Source organism: Limulus polyphemus, unplaced genomic scaffold (assembly GCF_000517525.1).
Source record: "Limulus polyphemus unplaced genomic scaffold, Limulus_polyphemus-2.1.2 Scaffold1888, whole genome shotgun sequence".
In the NCBI taxonomy this organism is placed as follows: domain Eukaryota; kingdom Metazoa; phylum Arthropoda; class Merostomata; order Xiphosura; family Limulidae; genus Limulus; species Limulus polyphemus.
Window position 1 is genome coordinate 97239 of NW_013667498.1, and position 19053 is coordinate 116291.

The 19053-nt window shown below is 29.4% G+C and overlaps 1 pseudogene; it reads right to left on the bottom strand.

Moving 5' to 3' along the window:
* Window positions 1–19053, bottom strand: part of LOC106465261 — a 76328-nt pseudogene that overhangs the window by 10500 nt on the left and 46775 nt on the right.

Sequence of the window (19053 nt, forward strand, 5' to 3'; positions counted from 1 at the left end):
GTAACTTAACATTTTGAATATAAAACACTAAAGCCTTGTGTGATGCACAGTAAAGGATACTTGTGGCAATAGGAATAACACATTCCTTTCATTCACTATTTGACCAGCACAAAACATAATAAAATATGTTAACCTAGTTCAAAATAGATTTCATTATATCATTTGAGAACTATTAAGTTAACACTGGTTTTGTAATTAGTTACTACCTACATACCAGGAGACTTGAAATATGTTATCAGTCATCTACAGATTCGTGATTAAAATTGTAATTGTTTCACAGAAAAAGCCAGATTGGGCTACCTACCATGTCCATGAACCCCAGCTTTTAACATTCTGAGTCTGTAAATTTACTGCTGTCCCACCAGGGGACATTTAAAATGGTACAAAGAAATAAAACTCTCAATTAAGAGTACTGTATTGTAGTTAAAAAAAACAAAAAAACACAATAATAGAAAAAAAAGGTGATTTTAATACTTACATACTTCTAGTGTAAAATTATTGAAATTTAGCAGTAACAACTGCAGTCACCTAAAGTTGCAGTATAATTCCCACATACCTTCCACAGACTTGGCAGGGAAACTGATCTTGTAACTGTGGGGCTGGTTCATAGCCACCAACTGGAATATCTCTTCCTGAACTGCTAGTAGTTGACAACAGTGGTGACATGGAGCCAAACTGTGGTGATGTCTGGCTGCTGAACTTCAATGGGCCATTGTTTAGTGGTGTTTCTAGCCTTTTCATTTCATCCTGAAAGAAACAAAAAACTGTATAGTAAAACGTTTAAGCTATTATGAGAAGACCATAGCAATTTGATAAAATAACTTATCATAATTTGGTTATTATGTAATTTAAATGAAAAAAACCTACCTTTACATATCAAATCCAACATTTTTGTTAACATGCTCTGTTTTATTAACACTCTCACTAGGGGCTCAGTCAATTTTGTGACCCCAAATTGACCTTTATAGTTTCCATACTATAACTTCTAATATGTTTTGTGTATCTTAAAAATTTTTTGCAAGCTTTCAGTAAGCATTACAAGTCATTTGTAGACAAAAAAAATCAGAATATTTAATGAAGGATTTTCACTAAGCATTTCTACATGATTATATGGAGTCAAAATGTTGACTACTCCAAGTGCAAAGTGATTTTCATGTTAAGATTAATTAAAAATCCTTTTTTTAATCTGAAATTTGTCAAATTTCATTAGTATAATCTCTAAGACCTCCTAAATAAATTTTAAACGTTTTTTTTTTTCAGTAAAACTTTATATTTATCTGTTATTTTCTCTACCCTAACTATATACAGGGTTGGTAAATTTGATTGACCTCGTAACCAAAACAAAAAATACAAAATAAATCTAAGTTACTCCTTTCTAGAATGACTGCAAATTGTAAAATGAAACTAAATTTGTTTATCCTAAATAGCTTTAAACTCATAGCAGTCTAAATATTTTTCTACTTAAAATTTTATTTTTTATTGCCCTTTGAACCGTGTTTAACTAATAATCCCACCACATAAGTTGTAAATCAATTGGCAAATGTGTAGTTCATGTTTCTCTTATCAAATTGAGTAAGGCACAGGCTACTGGTGAGCATATCTCTTGAAAATTATTATTCTTTATTTTACCTAACCTAACCTACACATGAAGAACAAGAAATATAGTACTTACCTGGGTCTTTTTTTTTGCTGTCAACTCTCAAAACTTAACCTTATTTTTAATACTAATGGTACTACTATACTAAATAATTTTTTTATTTAATTAAATAATGGACCTATGAATGCAGAATAATAACCTGTAAAATGTCCTATAACTATCACAAATTTTCTGCCTTTCTATGAAATATGAGCTATTAAAAATTCAGCTAAGCTCAGTATGTTTTACATGTTTGTTGAATTGCATTCAAAATTTATTCAACTACTACTTTATGAATCTATGTCAATAAGTTTGGTATCAAATGGTAGATTATAATTCAAATTTTAGTATATGTTAGTCAATTTCCTAACTTAAAGGTAAAAATTAAAAAACACAGCTAAACATCAACTTTTGTGTGTCACGTGGTATGTTGAATGCAGCACTGGTTCAAATTAGATGTTTGTGATGTCAAAGTACAAAATCTACAGTTTCGTATGAATTAGTAACTCAAACTATCGATATGGAGAAGCTAGAACATAATTTGCTAAGATATTGCTCATGTACTGAATCAAACACAGTGGCCCCCACCCACCTCTTTCCATTTTTGGAAATGCTCCCTTATAAACACTTACTTCTATATATGACATGAATAACCAATTGGAAGTTTAAAATGTCCCCCTAGTGGTTTTCTAAGCCTTTCTAATGTACCTAGCATCATTTCTTTCTTTTAAATCAAGATTTCAATGAGATAGGTTGTGTCTTTATTGAGCTTGAAATTTCATATTTTTCTTAGACCCAAATACAGTTTAGTTACTATGCTTGATAAATTATAACAGAATTCTATGGTATTGATATAGTAATTTAGGATTTTTGGTTATTTAAAATGTATATATAAAACTTCTTTTCACATCCTCCACGTGGAAAATTTCATAAGGCTTAGCAACCTACGACAAGCGGCAAACAAGTACAAATGTCATAACTAGAGGAGATAATTGTTCGCTTTATTTCTTTAATTACTGTTCTATGTTCTAAGGAAAATATGTTTAACAACTTATTTCTAATTAGCAATAACCTATATACATATATAATGTATGATAATTGAAATGTGACTGTACTTTACAAAATAATAGTCTACTAAAATACAGCCAAGACAGGTCACTCTGTAAAGACTAAAGGTCAGTTATATATTATTGAATATGGAAACATGAGTGCACGTCCACCGTGTCATCATAACTTCTATATTGTTAGCCAGGCATGGCTGGAAGATCAATATAATAAAAATAATAAATATATATAAATGTATAATTTTATGAGATTTAAGCTATTTTGACTAAAAAGTTGTGTTTTTGTGTTATAATTTGTAGTGATTCTAGAACGAAAAAAGCATAATTTGTATTTCTTTTCTAATTTTTTTATCGAGGTTACGAAGCCGGTCAACTCGTACCAATCGCTAGAGAAATACAGTAGTGAAAATAAATAAAATATAGTTTTTTCTACAAAAATTTTATAATTATTTGGAAATTATAAATATTCCGCATGTGAAATTTGAAAATTTTCAAAGTATTTTAAAGTATTTTTAATCTTAAAATCAAAACTTCTTTGCATGTTGGATAGTCCACATTCTGAAAGAAAATGGTTGACGAGAAAATCTTAATACTTACTTTTAAAACCTGATATTTTCTGTATGAAAAACCTTGTAATGTTTACCAATAACCTGCAAAATTTTGTATAGATTTGCATAAATTATCAAAACTCAGAGTATAATTACTCTCATGGATACTTTTGTGGTTACAAGCTGGTGGATTCCACCTAGCCCGTAATGGAAGGGGTAATGTAGTTCAACATGAAAAAGATATTTCTCAGCACATTTTTTGTAATACAGAATTACCATAAGAATTTTTATAAGTCAAAAAATATTTGGAGAAAATATTTTATGTCACAGATTTAAATGTAGTTACATTTTAGCAAGATATTTTTTTTTATTCATTATTCATTTTAGCCTCTTTTCAACCTAATAGTCAACTTTTTACACTGTTTTAATAGTATTTTCCTTGATTAAAATACAAAAATCAATACAATTAAAAATACAACCCCTACACCTAAACTTGATTTTGTCAGAGCTATAATTAATCTAAAAAGTACTAGGCCAAAACTTAGAAAACATATTCTATTATTCATCAGTATCAGTGATGTGATAATTTTTAGAATTTTATTGAAAAAACAAGTTATTGAAATAAAATAATCTAATGAAATCTTCTGAATATCTTTATAATCCCTTCCAGTCAGGACATTAATTTTTAGAAACATATCTTGATTAAAAGCCTTGAAAATGGGTAACATTAAATACAGAACATATTGAATACCAACATGACTAGCATGACATATTTATGCAGATAGTTCTATAAGTGATCTTCATCTCACCAAATTTCTATGTAAAAATAGCCTTAACCACTGCATTTTGAAAAAAATCCATACAGCTGACAGTAGAATTGAGACATGAATTGAAATATTTTCTGAACATTGCAAATCAATTATGTTACATATCAATTTATTCAAATGATGGACATTTATTAGTCATGAAGGAAAGCTTAAGTACTTAAAACACAATCCCTGAAAAATAATATTTGGTTTTGTATAGGAAAGCCATTCTACTTACTTTGTTGTCAGGAACTGTATTTACAGAGTTGTAAGTAAAGGTGTCTTCTTGCACTGGGTTTTGTAGGTTTGATCTCAGATTATAGTCTATACTTTCTTGTTCTCGTTTCCTCCGTATTGATCTCAACCGTTTGTATTCATCTGGGCACACCTTTTTCCAAAGATAGTAAAACTGCACACATTGCTTCACTGTTTTTGTCCCAATCTGAAATGTATTCAACAAAGTTAAAATTAAACATTTATTGAAGATATACAATCTATTTTATAACCACAGGATTTACAATGAATGTATTATAACAAATCCTTGTATATCAATATTTTGTCACTAGAGTCCTAGTTTAACCTCAAGAAATAGATCTTAATCATTAAGTTAAAAGGGGTGTCAGAAATATTACAGATTAATAACTATCAACAATGGAAAACTACTTACACAGTAACTGTCAATCTAGGTTACAAATATATTTTTAGTAATCTGACCATTCTGATATATTACGAAAAAAAAAGCAATTTACATATATAGTCCATTTACTACTTGTCTTTTTCTTAATTCTTTGCTTTGATTATAAATTTGGACCTATCTATTTGTTTATGGACTGGAGGGCTATCACTGATATATCTCTTTTCACAGTAGGGATACTTAACCAAATTTAGTACAAACTTTTGAAGTAGTATCCAGTTTCTGCTAGAAAAAAATATTATAATTTAGTATTTTTATAATTTTGAAGTTATGAAGTTTCCAAACTCTTAATGTGAGACACTCTTTGAAAAAATAAAATACTTCTTTTGTCTTAGAATTTCAATGTTTTTATAAGTGATCAGAAAGTTACATTCTGTATATCCAGTTAGTTTGAACTTGTTTGACACTTCTTTCAATACTTAATTTTCTGATTGAAGCACTTACCAGTTCCAGCTATAAGTGGTAAAAAACACGGCAAACACAATAAACATTTAGCAGTGATCTATGATCTTACCTATCAAAGTGGTCTCACCTTACTTTTGCTACGTATCAAGATTTTTGCCAACAATATTCTTGGTTGAAATAAACTTATATCGAATAAATACAATACTTTTAATGATTTGTGTATGTTATCTGAATATGATAAATTTAAGAACAATCTTCAATAAAAAAGAGTCGAGTCACCTGAATAGTTTATTGTCACAGTATTCATTAAACCTTAGCTGAACTTACTTGATGTTTTGTTATTGAAGAAAATTCATGTAGCTTTTAAGAAGATATCATTTAACACAAAAATATCTAAGGAACGAAAAGAATGTCAAAAGCCACAATAAAAAAATTCCAAAAGTTTTGGTTTGTTTCTAAATATTGTAAACTTTACATTACAATATTTAGTTCATACCACTGGGAGCTCTTCTGAGTAGCCAATATTTTGACAGACCACAGATTAATGCTAATTACAGGGATTACTTTATTTACTGTATACTGACACAGACAGATTAGAATATTTTCTATCAGTGTTTTAATCTAGCTACTTTCAAGTCTGGATTTCATTAATAATTGTTCAGACCACATAAGGTGACATCACAAAATGGTGTCAATGAAGGGCTGTAGTAATACCACCACCAATAGTGAATGAAAATCACCTTAAACAAGACAAGAATCATTATATTTTTAAGAAATGACAGTTTCTTGGTAAATACAGACCCATACTTTAGGATGGGTAGAAAAATTCTAAACAAACTGACAAACCCATTGTTTAAAATCAAAACTCCTCAGAGTTGGAACTTTTTTTAATTCTTCTTTGTGAAGTACACCAAAAATGTTTGAAATAATGACAAATATTAATTTCAAAACATTTTTAAGTAAAGATTTGTTGAAACAGTTAGAATCATATTATTTAAATTAAAATTTTAAATTTGATATGCAGGCACACACGTGACAACTGAAAGGTGCAAGATGATGGGGGTTAATTTAATGACTAACTTAATTTTTCATCCAAAACCTTAGTAAAAACAAATAATACAAACTGCCAATCAAAGAGAAAAGCAAAATAATCCAAAATGTATGTGGCCGAGCCATTACAATACTAAAAAAAAATAATGCATTTGAAATAAATTTCCATATTTCTTGTAAAAAGAAAAAAACAACATCTTTCAAAAATCAATAATAAAACTTAAAACAGCTGGCATGAGCCAGAATCCACCAAAGTGCTGACAATATGAAAGCATATATAATACACATGTGTATGTGTGTGTGTGTGTGTATATATATAAACCAACCATGTTATTATTTACATCTCATGCATAGTTAGTCATAATGGTCCCATGCTACTAATGTTGTGAATGAAAATATTATATGACAGCAATGTAATCATTTTTCATATACTATGAGAATAAAGTTGTCTGTAATAAGAATCTTTTACATTCTGATTTTATATGTAGGGCATTCTGTAACTGTAAAATTATTAGTACAGACTAAAACTGGCTTTGTTTGACATCCATAGATGGTCAGTATGGCGAACAGACATGACGTATTTTATCTTACTAGATTTTGTCAGTTATGTTAATTTAATTCTCTTGTTATGAGCTTGGTTGATTCGATCTACAAATTAACCCAAAATTGACCTTTACAGTTTCCATACTATAACTTCTAATATGGTTTGTGTATCTTAATGAAATTTTGCAAGCTTTCAGTAAGAAAAATCAGAATTATTAAAATTTCTCCATGAATGTATGGAGTCAAAGTGTTGATTGCTCCATGTGGAAAGAATTTTCATGTTAAGATAAAAAATACTTTTCCTTATCTGAAAAATCTCAAATTTCATTTGCTCAATCCCTAAGACCTCCTAAATAAATTTCAACCCCCCCCCCCATAAATCTGTATATTTTTTCTGTTATTCTCTCTACCTTAACTCTATATGAGTTTGATCAACTTGACTGACCTTGTAACCACACGTGCAACAACAACAAAAAAAAAAATATAAGTCTGAATTATCCTTCATTTATTTCTAGAATGACTTCAAATTGTAGCATGAAACAACATTTGTTTATTCTAAATAGCTTTAAACAGTATATGCCATTTATACTTAAATTTTATTGTTTTATTGCTTTTTGAAACATGTCTAATTAATATTCCCATCCCAAAAGTTGTAAATAACTTGGCAAATGTGTAACCCACGTTACCTTATTGAATTATGTAATGCACAAGCTATTCGTGAGTGTACCGCCATGAAAATGTTTTATTATTATTCTTTATTTTACCTGATCTAACCTAAATATTTTTAATTTTTACATTTTAGTTATTTTTATAACAACAAATAAAGAATACACATGAAAAACAAGAAATATAATATTTACCCAGGGTCGTCTTTTTTTTTTTTTTTATACAAATGGTACGACTGCACTAAATAATTTTTTATTTATTTAAGTAATGCAACAAAGAACACAGAATAATAAGACATAAAAAGCAGATAATATTCTATAACTATCACAATTTTTCTGGCCTTCTAACTGTGCAACAAGAGCCGTTAAAAATTTAGCTAAGCTTGTCTATGTGATTCCTATGGTGATAAAATTTGAACTGGAAGCAAAATAGACAATTCTCTATACAGAAAACATTTGATAGATGAAAACTCTGGCTTTCTATTGGTTATAAATAATATAGAATATAACATCAGAGAGAACTATTGGCAAATTGTGAAAGAGAGGATGTGACAGGCAGGCGTGGCAAGAGGAGTCTGGCTTTCTTGTTTATGGTACTGTAACCAGTTAAATTGAAGACTATAAAAATTATGCTTTGCCTGTGCAAAGACATTATAATGAGTAATTTATGTTAAATTTCATACTTCTTGGAAGGGTGGAAAATAAATTAGAGAAGAGGGGATACCTAGGAAGCAGATGTCACAATTCTCATACTAGGAGAAATTCAGTTTTTTTTTTAAATATTGCCTTATAAAATTAAGAACTTAAAACTTACATAATATTAAAATTTGAATTGTTAGCTAACTTTATTTATATACCATGATAAGAAAGTAGTTCAATTAAATTTTGAATATAACTCACAAAACCTTGTGACATGTGCAGAAAAGGATGCCTGTAGAGAGAGAGAGAGAGTTGAACAGTCACAACTTGCTATAATAATTAAAGTAGTAATGACACCAATGTTATTCTGTAGTGTGGTTGAAAATTAGTAATTACTGTTGTGATGCTATGACTCATGTCACATAATATATTAGTTATACACATGATACACTAATGACCAATCATATGGTGTTAATATTCTCAAAAGTGAATGTATGAAACCAAAAACCTGGTAAAAACAACAAAATAAACGGATACATTCATCATTTCTAAGGCTATTAAAAAAAAGAAATAAATTCTAATTTACTTTTGAAACAGACTGGAAAACAGTTGATGCATAGTGCCTAGCATTATTTTTCTCAAAAAGTTTGTTAAAATAACTATAAAATATTACAACACTTTGTTTATGGTGAGTTATATAAAATAAACCAACCTCTTTAGACATCCTAAAGAAATCTTTATCACATTTATTCAGAGCATGATGGTATGTCTCTACTTCTTCTGGATTCCATTTGTCAGTTTCTGGAAGAAAAAAAAAGTTTATTTTATTCCAAGAGATGCTTTCTTTAAGGAAGAGAACATATTTAAACATTTTTCATTGCAAATTATTCTAAATAAACATTAAAAAGTGACACCTGAAAAGGTGCTATAAGGTCTGGATAGGATTAACAGATAACTTGCATTTCCTAGAAGCCATAAATAGGACAGGCATGTTCATTTGGAATCTTGAACAAGATACAATCCTATTTTCTTACAATAATGTGACACATATGGCAGCAGTGAAAATACTGCAAATGGAAACAACTAATGTGAAACTTTATTTTTGTGAAAAACTACACAAGAGATATTTGTGCACAGCTATTCCTAATTTTGAATCAACAGAATAGTGGGAAGTTAGCTAATCAACAGCTCCCAAATAGTGGGATTTGACAATTGCTCTTATAATCCACCCACAGCCCCAAGATGAGCAATAAGTCTTGGGGTAACAGAACACGAACCATGAACTCTCATAGTACAAATATGCTAACAACTAGGTCAAACCCAAAAGAAAATAAAACTTTTTAAATGCTTACCTGTATACCGGTAAGTATGAAGAGGATGACTTAATGGAAATAGGGGGTTACAATTCATAAGCATCAAGATACTTTCCTATTAAAAAAATATCAACAGTTAATAGTGAAACAGCAAAAATCAGGCAAGTACTTTTCATCTATACTAAATCCTAATAAAAAATAGATTAGCATAAAATTTGATTCAAAAAACAGTTGAGAAAAATTATTTCTTGAAATTTTTCACAAAAGAATAATGCCAACAGTGTACTATAAGTAGGGTCCAAAGTTTGCATCAATCAACAGCCAACTAGAACACACACACACACAAAAATCTAATCAGCACAATATATACTTGTCATCAAATGAGCATTTCTATAGTATTTCTTTAAAACTGTAGTTTTCATGGTATTGGGTTAAAATTGTAAACCACTTAAACCAATACTAAAAATGTGTGTATGTACATTATCAAAGTATATCTGTGTCAATGGATTAATCGCACAGTCCTTAAGGTCCGTTAAGAGAAATTCAAACTCATGTAAATAATCATAAAACAAATTTTTTAGGGGGAAGAGCAAATCTTCATTTACAAGATAATACTTTTTTTTGACACCATTTAAAGTATAATTTGAAAAACTTATGTACACACCCCTAAATACAACTCTTTAATTGCAATTTTTCTTCATATAATTAATAGTTTTTCTAATTTTGTTACCCTTATTTCATTACATTTAATTTCAGATTCTAAATATCTTTTTTTTTAGTTTCATTATATTGATTTGATTCTTTTCACCTACAGGTGGCAGACTTAAGATTTAAAAAGTTTGTTATTAATTCATATACTTTGCACTTATTCACAAGGTTTAAACTTAGTTTACATTTTTTTTCTTCACATTTTTGAAATCTCTTTAGTTCCTCTCTATCACATCTTTCATGGATGACACATATTACAGATTCATTTTTGGAATTCTCAAACAGGATAAGTTATTTAAAGACTAACCACATGACAAAAATATGTCTAATTAATAAACCATTATATTTTGATCCAACCAGGTGAAATTCAGGTCTCAGAAAACACCCTTAGAGTTATGACTTGGGGTGCATATCTCATCATAGTAGTTGATACGATACTAATCTAGATATTGATGCCGCGATAGGATACCAATGGTTTGTTACAAAGTTTGACAGTCTTGTCTGTAATTTATAATCTATATTACTAATATTGTCTTATTTAATTATTTCACACTCTAAAGTGCTTTTTCAAATTCTCAGGTTTAATCAACTAAGTGGCAGCTGGCAAGAGAAGTAAAATAAAAAAAAGTTAATATCTATTTTTTATTGTTAATTTATTATGTTACTTTGCATGTAATGTTTTTGATAAAAGACATGAAGACAACATGTAGTACTCAATACTCATCTTCCTTTACTGAATCATTAATTTTTATCAAAAATATTTTATTAGAAATTCTGATTTTTTCTGTACAAAAGACACAATCTTTATTGAAAGCTTGCCAAATTTCATGAAGATACATAAATCATATCATATCAGACAATATATCGATACAATAGTATCACAGTTTCATGATACGATGCAAGTATCATATCACTGTATTGCCACACTTTTAGTTATAACCATACCCTGTAAATATGACACCCCTATTAACCCTAAGTTTACAGGTCCCCTTTCTGCATGTCACAACGTTTTACTGAGTTACATTCAAAATTTAAGCAACTTTACTACCAATATATATCAATGAAATTAGCATTATAATGTGTTATAATTTAATATTTTAATTCCTTTATTTCAAAAGAAACTTAAAAAAAAAATTAATCTTTGGTCTTGTTGTCCCATGATGCACAAGCGTTTACAAGTCTTAGCTTTTGATCTTTGTAATTTAAGTAATTTCTTTTGTACACTTGACCTCAATGTATATACAAAAACTAGGCTGATTGTTTTGTTTACATATTCTTCCTTCAAATTCCTTAGGGCAAGTTCAAAGAAAGGAAAAATAAATCTCTTGGGAACTCTTAATAGAAGCCACACCCACTTCTAAACACAGTCATGATTTTACACTCAATGCTACTTATTTCTTTAGATGTTTCATGCCAACAAAAAGAGCTGATTTTATACAACAATATTCCATTATTATTTTCAAATTGGTGCAGAGAATTTTGAACAATCTCTCCAAACTGCTCTTAGTATTGTTGCAGCTTAAATCCTTTCTAGCACAAAGTGTTGTTTTTCACCTAGAAATATATTACTTAGAAAGAAAGTGTATTTAGGTTTTGTTTTTTTAATTTAGTTAGTTATGTGTTATGTTTTCAAATGTATATTAGAAAGGTTTAATAACTGTTTCAAATATAACCAAAACTTTGCCTCGGTTCATAAGTCTTAGTGTAGTACACGAAAGCAGCAACTTTCTGCTAATGATACCTTAAAATTTCTCGAGGATGCTCGTTGACATTTGCTGCGATAAATAATATCACCAAAGGAAAGGAAAGGAAAATAAAACATTAAAAATAAACTACATGTGAAAATGTAAAGACTTCCAATTAAGAATATAACCAAAAGATGATATTTTACGATTATTCGCCGCAAAATTAAAATATATGCACACTTTTTCTATTTCTTAATTTTAAACATTTCATTGCACAATACACTGATGGTGATACTCAAAATATTCAGTCTGAGTGCAAATAACTACAACACAAAAATAACAAATTTTTAGTTAAAGTAATCTCATTCTTTGTATACAAAATACTTGTAATCTTGAACAAAATCTTACCTATTGTTGTGAAGATATGTTATAAAACTCAGAGTTAACATAAGTATTGTTGAACCGTATCATTCTTCACACATGCAAAGAACTCAATGAGCTAAGCCCATAAACTTAGTTAAATTTTACCTTCATATTTAAGTTTACATAATATCCCCCTTCTGATTTTGAGTGGAAGAGAAGGGACACTAAATGGTACAACCCAGTCCACTATAAAAACCTCTATAATCAGAAAATTATAAGGTTTTAATCTTCTACAATTCTGTTACCAAAAAGTTGCACTTTTCACATTTTAACTCAATAATCCTAAACAAAACTACACCATACAATAAAAAAAAGTTACTAAATTAACACCAAAAATTATAAGGTTCTAAGTTTTCACATTTTGACTATCAAAGACTGCACTATTCACATTAATTTGCTCAGTGAAAAAAATTACATCATATAATAAATAAATTCACTATAACCAAAGTCCCCCCCCTCCTATAGTTAAGTTATATACAACATAAGACAATTAAAATGTCCACCTCCTGCAATAAGTTATAAATTAATATAATGAGCAATTAACTATCCAAGCTCTTGGATGTTTAGAGGCCATTATCAAGTGAAGAAAAAAGTATAAAGAAACATTTCAGTTATGATACATATGTAATTAGTAACTTGCATATTTTATTTTCAAGATACTTGAACAAAAGCTCATCAGTACTCAACTATCTATTCAATTTGGGATTCAAGTTTTTTTATGGACAAATTCAAAAAACATAGTCATTTTCAACAGTTACGATAACTTTAAACTGCTTGAATGTTACCGAAGTATCACTACAATCTAAAAAATACTGCAAACTTAATCTAGAAAACACAGTCTACCAATCCCTATGACGTCTGAAATGAAAAGGAGGCTCTTGGAACACGTGAATAGTGGGAACAATCCAAATAAAGTAATATTAACATCTCACTGGAGAAGTACCTTACTTTTTGGTTTTAACTTAGTTTTTTAATTTTACATATATATGCACACACATATTTGCAGTTGCTTCTTTCTTTAAAAAGTTCACATCTGCAACTGATAAAAGGAATGAGCAAATACACGAGTGCATTTACACACATATTCTTGGAGTTAACCAGTTAAACCTGATAAGGAAAAGCTAGAATCTATGGAAGATCAGTTAGAATCTTTGTGAAAGACTGCAAGAAAATTTGTAAATTTTGGGCCATAATTATAAGTATTTCTCAAATGCAGTTCCAAGGCTTGTGTTTTACAAGAAAATTTACAACCAGAGGTGATACGCAATCAAAGCACTCTTAAAAAAATGATAAAAACAAATGCTTATGAAAATAAAATTTCCATACAGAAAGACGTTTCACAGAAAAACACAAGTCAATTAATTTTTATGAATTTTTTCATTTTAGCCACAAAATGATCCTTGATGAAATCTTAGAAATACCAATTATTTCTATCAAACCACATTTATAAGTATGATACACTAAATTTTTCAAATAAAACATATTATATTCTAATAGAAAAGAACTGCTGCTCAGCAAGAAAATTTATAGAAAAACAGGCAAGTAATTTTGAGGATTATTTTTATTTTAGCCATAAAATGATCCTATATGAAACCCTAGAAAAGTCAATTGTCAATTTTTTGTCTATGAAGGGATGTTTATAAATATGATATACTAAATATTTCAAAATAGGCTTTTATTTTGAAACTAAATTTGTTTGTTTGAATGTAATACTACTTTGTTTTTCACTATATAAGTAGTAGCAACTGTTATTATACTACCAGCTTATGAAGTTTATTGTAAGGGATTAATTGTATCAAATTGAAGCTAGGTTTGGATCTTTAATGCCTCTTTCTCACTTGCATCCAGTAAGCTAAGGTTCATAATCTAGGATTTAAAAGTAATAATTCACACATAGTGAAAAGTTTTACAAGAGATAAAACATTATATAACAGATTTTTTTTTTGCTTAACACAACAGATTTTCTAAAGATATACAAAATATAATAATAATACTACATGAAATAAGAACAGTGCTAACTTGCAAGTTTCCTTTGGAGAGATGAAGCAAATGCAAAGCATACTCCTTGTTCCGTCCACTTCCAGGGACAACAGCACAGCAGGAGAGATCAAGAAAAGCCTCAACTGTTGGAGGGAAAAACAATCACAGAGTTTTTATTTGATAAGAAAATTACAAAACTATTATGATAAAAAAATAAGATACACTTGACAGGGTTCCTGCCATCAAAGTTAATTAAATTCCATGACTTATTTTCCATGATGTTTCCTGACCTGTGGTGTAAAAAATGAGGTGTCTTGGTTATAATAATCTAATTATATTAATAGTTAGACAGTATAAAAACATTAATCAACTGAAACAAGGCACAAAAAGGTGAGATGATAACTCTGGGAGTTTCATACTAAAAGGCATAGCCACCAGTGATTGATACATAGGATCACACATGTTGCAATAGGCACCCCTGTATTCTTTGATAGTACTTTCAGCAGATATATATCAGTTACTTAAAGAGGAAATGGATGCATATCACAGATCTATTATGTCTCTCTCATACTTGTAACAAAGTAGACTACTTTCAAAATGACTTTCCAATTGTCAAAAGATTAGTTGCCTGCTTGTGGATTTACGCGATTGCAAGAAATTTTTCTGTACAATTAAAAGCAGTCTGAGAATCACAATAGTGAGACTGTCTAGCAATACTTAACATCTGAATCAGTTACTAACTCTGTCAGGTCAAGAAGCTAGTGAAGCAGCCATTTAGCTTATTGTCAAGATTTCATGAGATGAAAAACTTTTGTGGTTGCACATATTACTAACCCTGTGAATACAAGTAGATCACAGCACATGTCACAACCTTTTTTACAGTTAGATTCAAAACTTAATCACACAACTTTATTATCAATATATGTCAATGAACTTGGCATCAGTTATTACTTATTTAGGTAGAGAAACTAGTGAAGCAGAACACTTTGCTTATTGCCAATATTTCATGAGATGAAAATATTGTTGTTGCATGCAATATTAATGAAACTGGAAAAAATATATATACATATATAATCAGTATTTTCCTTAAAAATCAGCTATTTAACTGAATCAAACAAAGTTTTGTTTTTAGCTGAAACTTGATAGTTTCCATGACTTTCCATGCCTTGAAAACTAGTTTTCAAATTCTTTGATATTCCAGGTTTTTAAGGCCCTATGGAATCCCTGATCTGAGAGTAATCCAAAAATATAAATCTTAAGAATTAAGTTATATTAAAAAGGCCAACATTATATGTTGGATATACAAGACTGTTTTGTGTAAGTATTATTAATTTACTTATTTTGCGAGTTAATAGTTCACGATCGTTAGGTTTTTCATAACAAGAGTTAAAAGCAATTATTTTAAATGTGACAGTTATGACAAGTTTGGTTACATAACCCAGTAAGAGTTGTATGTTGTGTTTGTAATTCATTGATGTCTAGGCTATAGAAATTTCTAGAGGTTTCGGTGATAAACATATAAATAGTGGCAAACAAATGAGCAGAGAAAAAATAAAATCAAGTGAAAGAAAAGTTCATTCAGAGAAAAGTTAGAAAATGTGAAGATAGCTGTCATGGGAATGAATAGCCTTAAGTTAAAGGTTGATATTTTAAAGTGAGATTAACAGTTTGATAGAGATAAGGAGAATAATTTGTCTTGTCAAAGGGTGTTCTAAACTAATTGAACCCACCTGTCTGGATTTTGATGGAAAGAAGACAATTATTGGAAGTTCAGCATACAACTGTGGTAACCCAAAAGGCAGCATAAGTGAATTATTCACTGATACTATTGTGATAAAAGTAGAGAAAAATAATTTGGCTTGTCAACTGGATTCTAAAGCAATTGAATCAGCCTAAGTGGACTTTTGACAAGAAGAAGAGAACTGTATAGTGTTCAAGATATTAGTTTGATCTCCATAGTCTAAAGAAGTTTGTACATACATTTATCTTGTTTTGAATATATTATTTCAAAACAAGTGGAGTGTGTGCTGTCCATTTATTGTTCGAATTTATTGCAAACAAGTCAGAGACACCTACTGTAGAAGAATCCTTAGCTCACACCCATATAATATATACTTAAAGTCCTGATATTATAAATATTTTTAAATTGAGAATTGGAGATCAATAGCAAACAAAATAACTGCATAAATAAAAAACAAAAAACAAAGAGAGAATGACTGGTACTCAGTTATGGCTGTATCCAGAAAAACTTGACAGTAGCACGTACACATGTGTTTTTGCTATTAAGCAAGCAAACAATACATATATTGGACAATTTAAGATTCAAAAGATTGTCTTAGATAATTATTGGTATATCAAATGGAACTAAACTGGGGAAGTGACAAAACAGCCATAGATAACTGTTAACAGTAATGATAATCAATTTATTAAACACAGATATTACTTAGGTTTAGTTTTATTATGTTTAACTTCCTGCACATTGAAAAAACATCTTCAAACTCATATTTTGTAGTATTCATGAAATAAAATACAAAATGGGCAATAACTTTATACTACTGTACACCTAAAAGACTTGGTTCCACAAACTTTTTCGATCATTATTATTTATCTCTCAATCTGAAAATTGTAGAATTTTTTCAAGGTTATTGTTTTATCAGAGATTAAACTTACTCTCATCATCTGTCCAATTTTCTCCTGATGAAGGATCCCACACTTTATCAGCTTTGTGTTCACACCAGAGGGCCTCCTTCTTGTTAGCTGTTGAAAAACAGTCTAGGTAAACATGTTAAAATAAAACATACATGCCAATAAATGAAAATAATTGCAATGGCTAATGTTAAAACTAACGATCTGAATCACACAAAGAGACCAAATTTAGTATGTACAGATTTCATGGATTTAATGTTATTGTTTGAATAAACTGAATGATAATAAAGTATGTACAAAACACTAGCATTACTTACATTAAAAAAAGGCATGCAAAAAGAATGAGAATTAAATGTACATTATACTTGTACAAATTTCAATTCAAACTCCTCACAAAGGCTATTACAAATTAAGAATGAGGCAGATAACAAAGCTTGCCAAGTTTTGAAGCTTTGTACCATTTTTTAAAAATAGAAATAATTTGTTTGTTTATAATTTTCATCTAAACATACACAAGGGATATCAACAAATAGCCATACTTAATTCTGAATGGATAAACTAGAGAAGAAGCAGCTAATCAACAGCACCCACTCTCAATGCTCAGGCTACTCTAGTTAACTAAATAGTGATATTTAAATATCACTCAGTAAGTGCACCCAGAAATTTTTTGCATCTTTACTAATTTATGATATTGTTTTATCATTTCAACATCCTTGCTATGATTGTCAAGTTTGACACGACAACTTCACATAGTACAAACTGGAAATATCAATTAACAGTAACCTCTGATCAGAGGACACTGCCTACTTAAGAATAAATCTAAAAATCAAAGCAGTGATGAGTATAGCTAATTTTCTTTACATTCATACTAATGAAGATTAGAACATACTGCTTCATCAGTTGGAAACCCTCACTGCCAACAATACCCTTGGCCATAAACTCAACAATATCTCATGAAGCTCGGACAGCCTAGGAGACCTAAGTTAATCCAAAATACACATACTAAGAATTGTCAGACCTGTTTTTGGTAGTAATAATAATAATGTTATAAAATATATTTTTATTCTTGCAGAAACATTGTAAACCATTTTAGAAGCATCTGCTACTCAAGTTTTTTTTCTTCTTTTTAATGTATAAAAGGTAAACTTTCTGCTTTTATTTTTAATTTTCAGGACATAGTCACAAAAATTTATTACTTTTCATTTAAGAAAATGGATGCCCCTTCCACCCGGTTGAATGCCTTCCCAAACACTGACTTGTGGACTTGTAGGAAATTAAAATCCATCTTTAGTTGGCCACCCATGTAACAACACAGCTTAGAATTATTCTGAAAAATGTCAAAATCAGACTTCTTCGGAAGAGTGCTAATTCACAGGACTGTGTCATGTATGCCTCCTTAACTCTTTTGTACTCATTTAAAGTTGATATAAATTTAATAATTATAACTATATATATATATATATATATATATTGGTATATCTTCACGAAATTTGGCAGTCTTTCAGTTAATATTACAAGTCTTTCACATACAAAAATTCATATTCCTTAGTGAAGTTTTGTCCTTTGTCCATGAATATATTGAGTATTTGTTTTGAATAGTCCATGTGCAAAGTAATTTTCATGTTAAAATTAAAAATACTTTTCGTCATCTCAAAAATCTTAAATTTCCTTTGTGTAATCCCTAAAATCTCCTAAATGCATTTCAAACGTTTTTTTTCACTAAATCCTTATAGTTTATGTGTTATTTTCTCTACCCTAATCTCAAAACTGGTCAATTCGACCGACCTCGTAACCACCAAAAAAAAGGAAAATCGAAATAAACCTGAATTAACCTTCTTTTCTTTCTAGTATGACTTCAGATTGTAACCTGAAACTACATTTGTTTATCCTATTTGGCTCTAAGTTTGTAACATTATACATCTATTTATAATTCAATTTTACTGTTTTATTGCCCTTTGAACTGTGTCTAACTGCTATCTGCGCCATTATACGTTGTAAATCACTCGGGAAATGTGCAGCTTACGTTACGCTATCGAATTACATTACCCACAAGCTGCTCGCATGTGTGCTTTGTGAACAATTTTAATTATATTATTATTATTATTACTTATTTTACCTATTCTAGTTTTAAATAACTTAAAAAGATCCATACTTTTAATTTTAATTACTTTTATAATAATAAATAAAGAATAAATATGAAAAACAAGAACTAAAGTACTTACCCAATCTTCTTTTTTCTTTGTCCCTT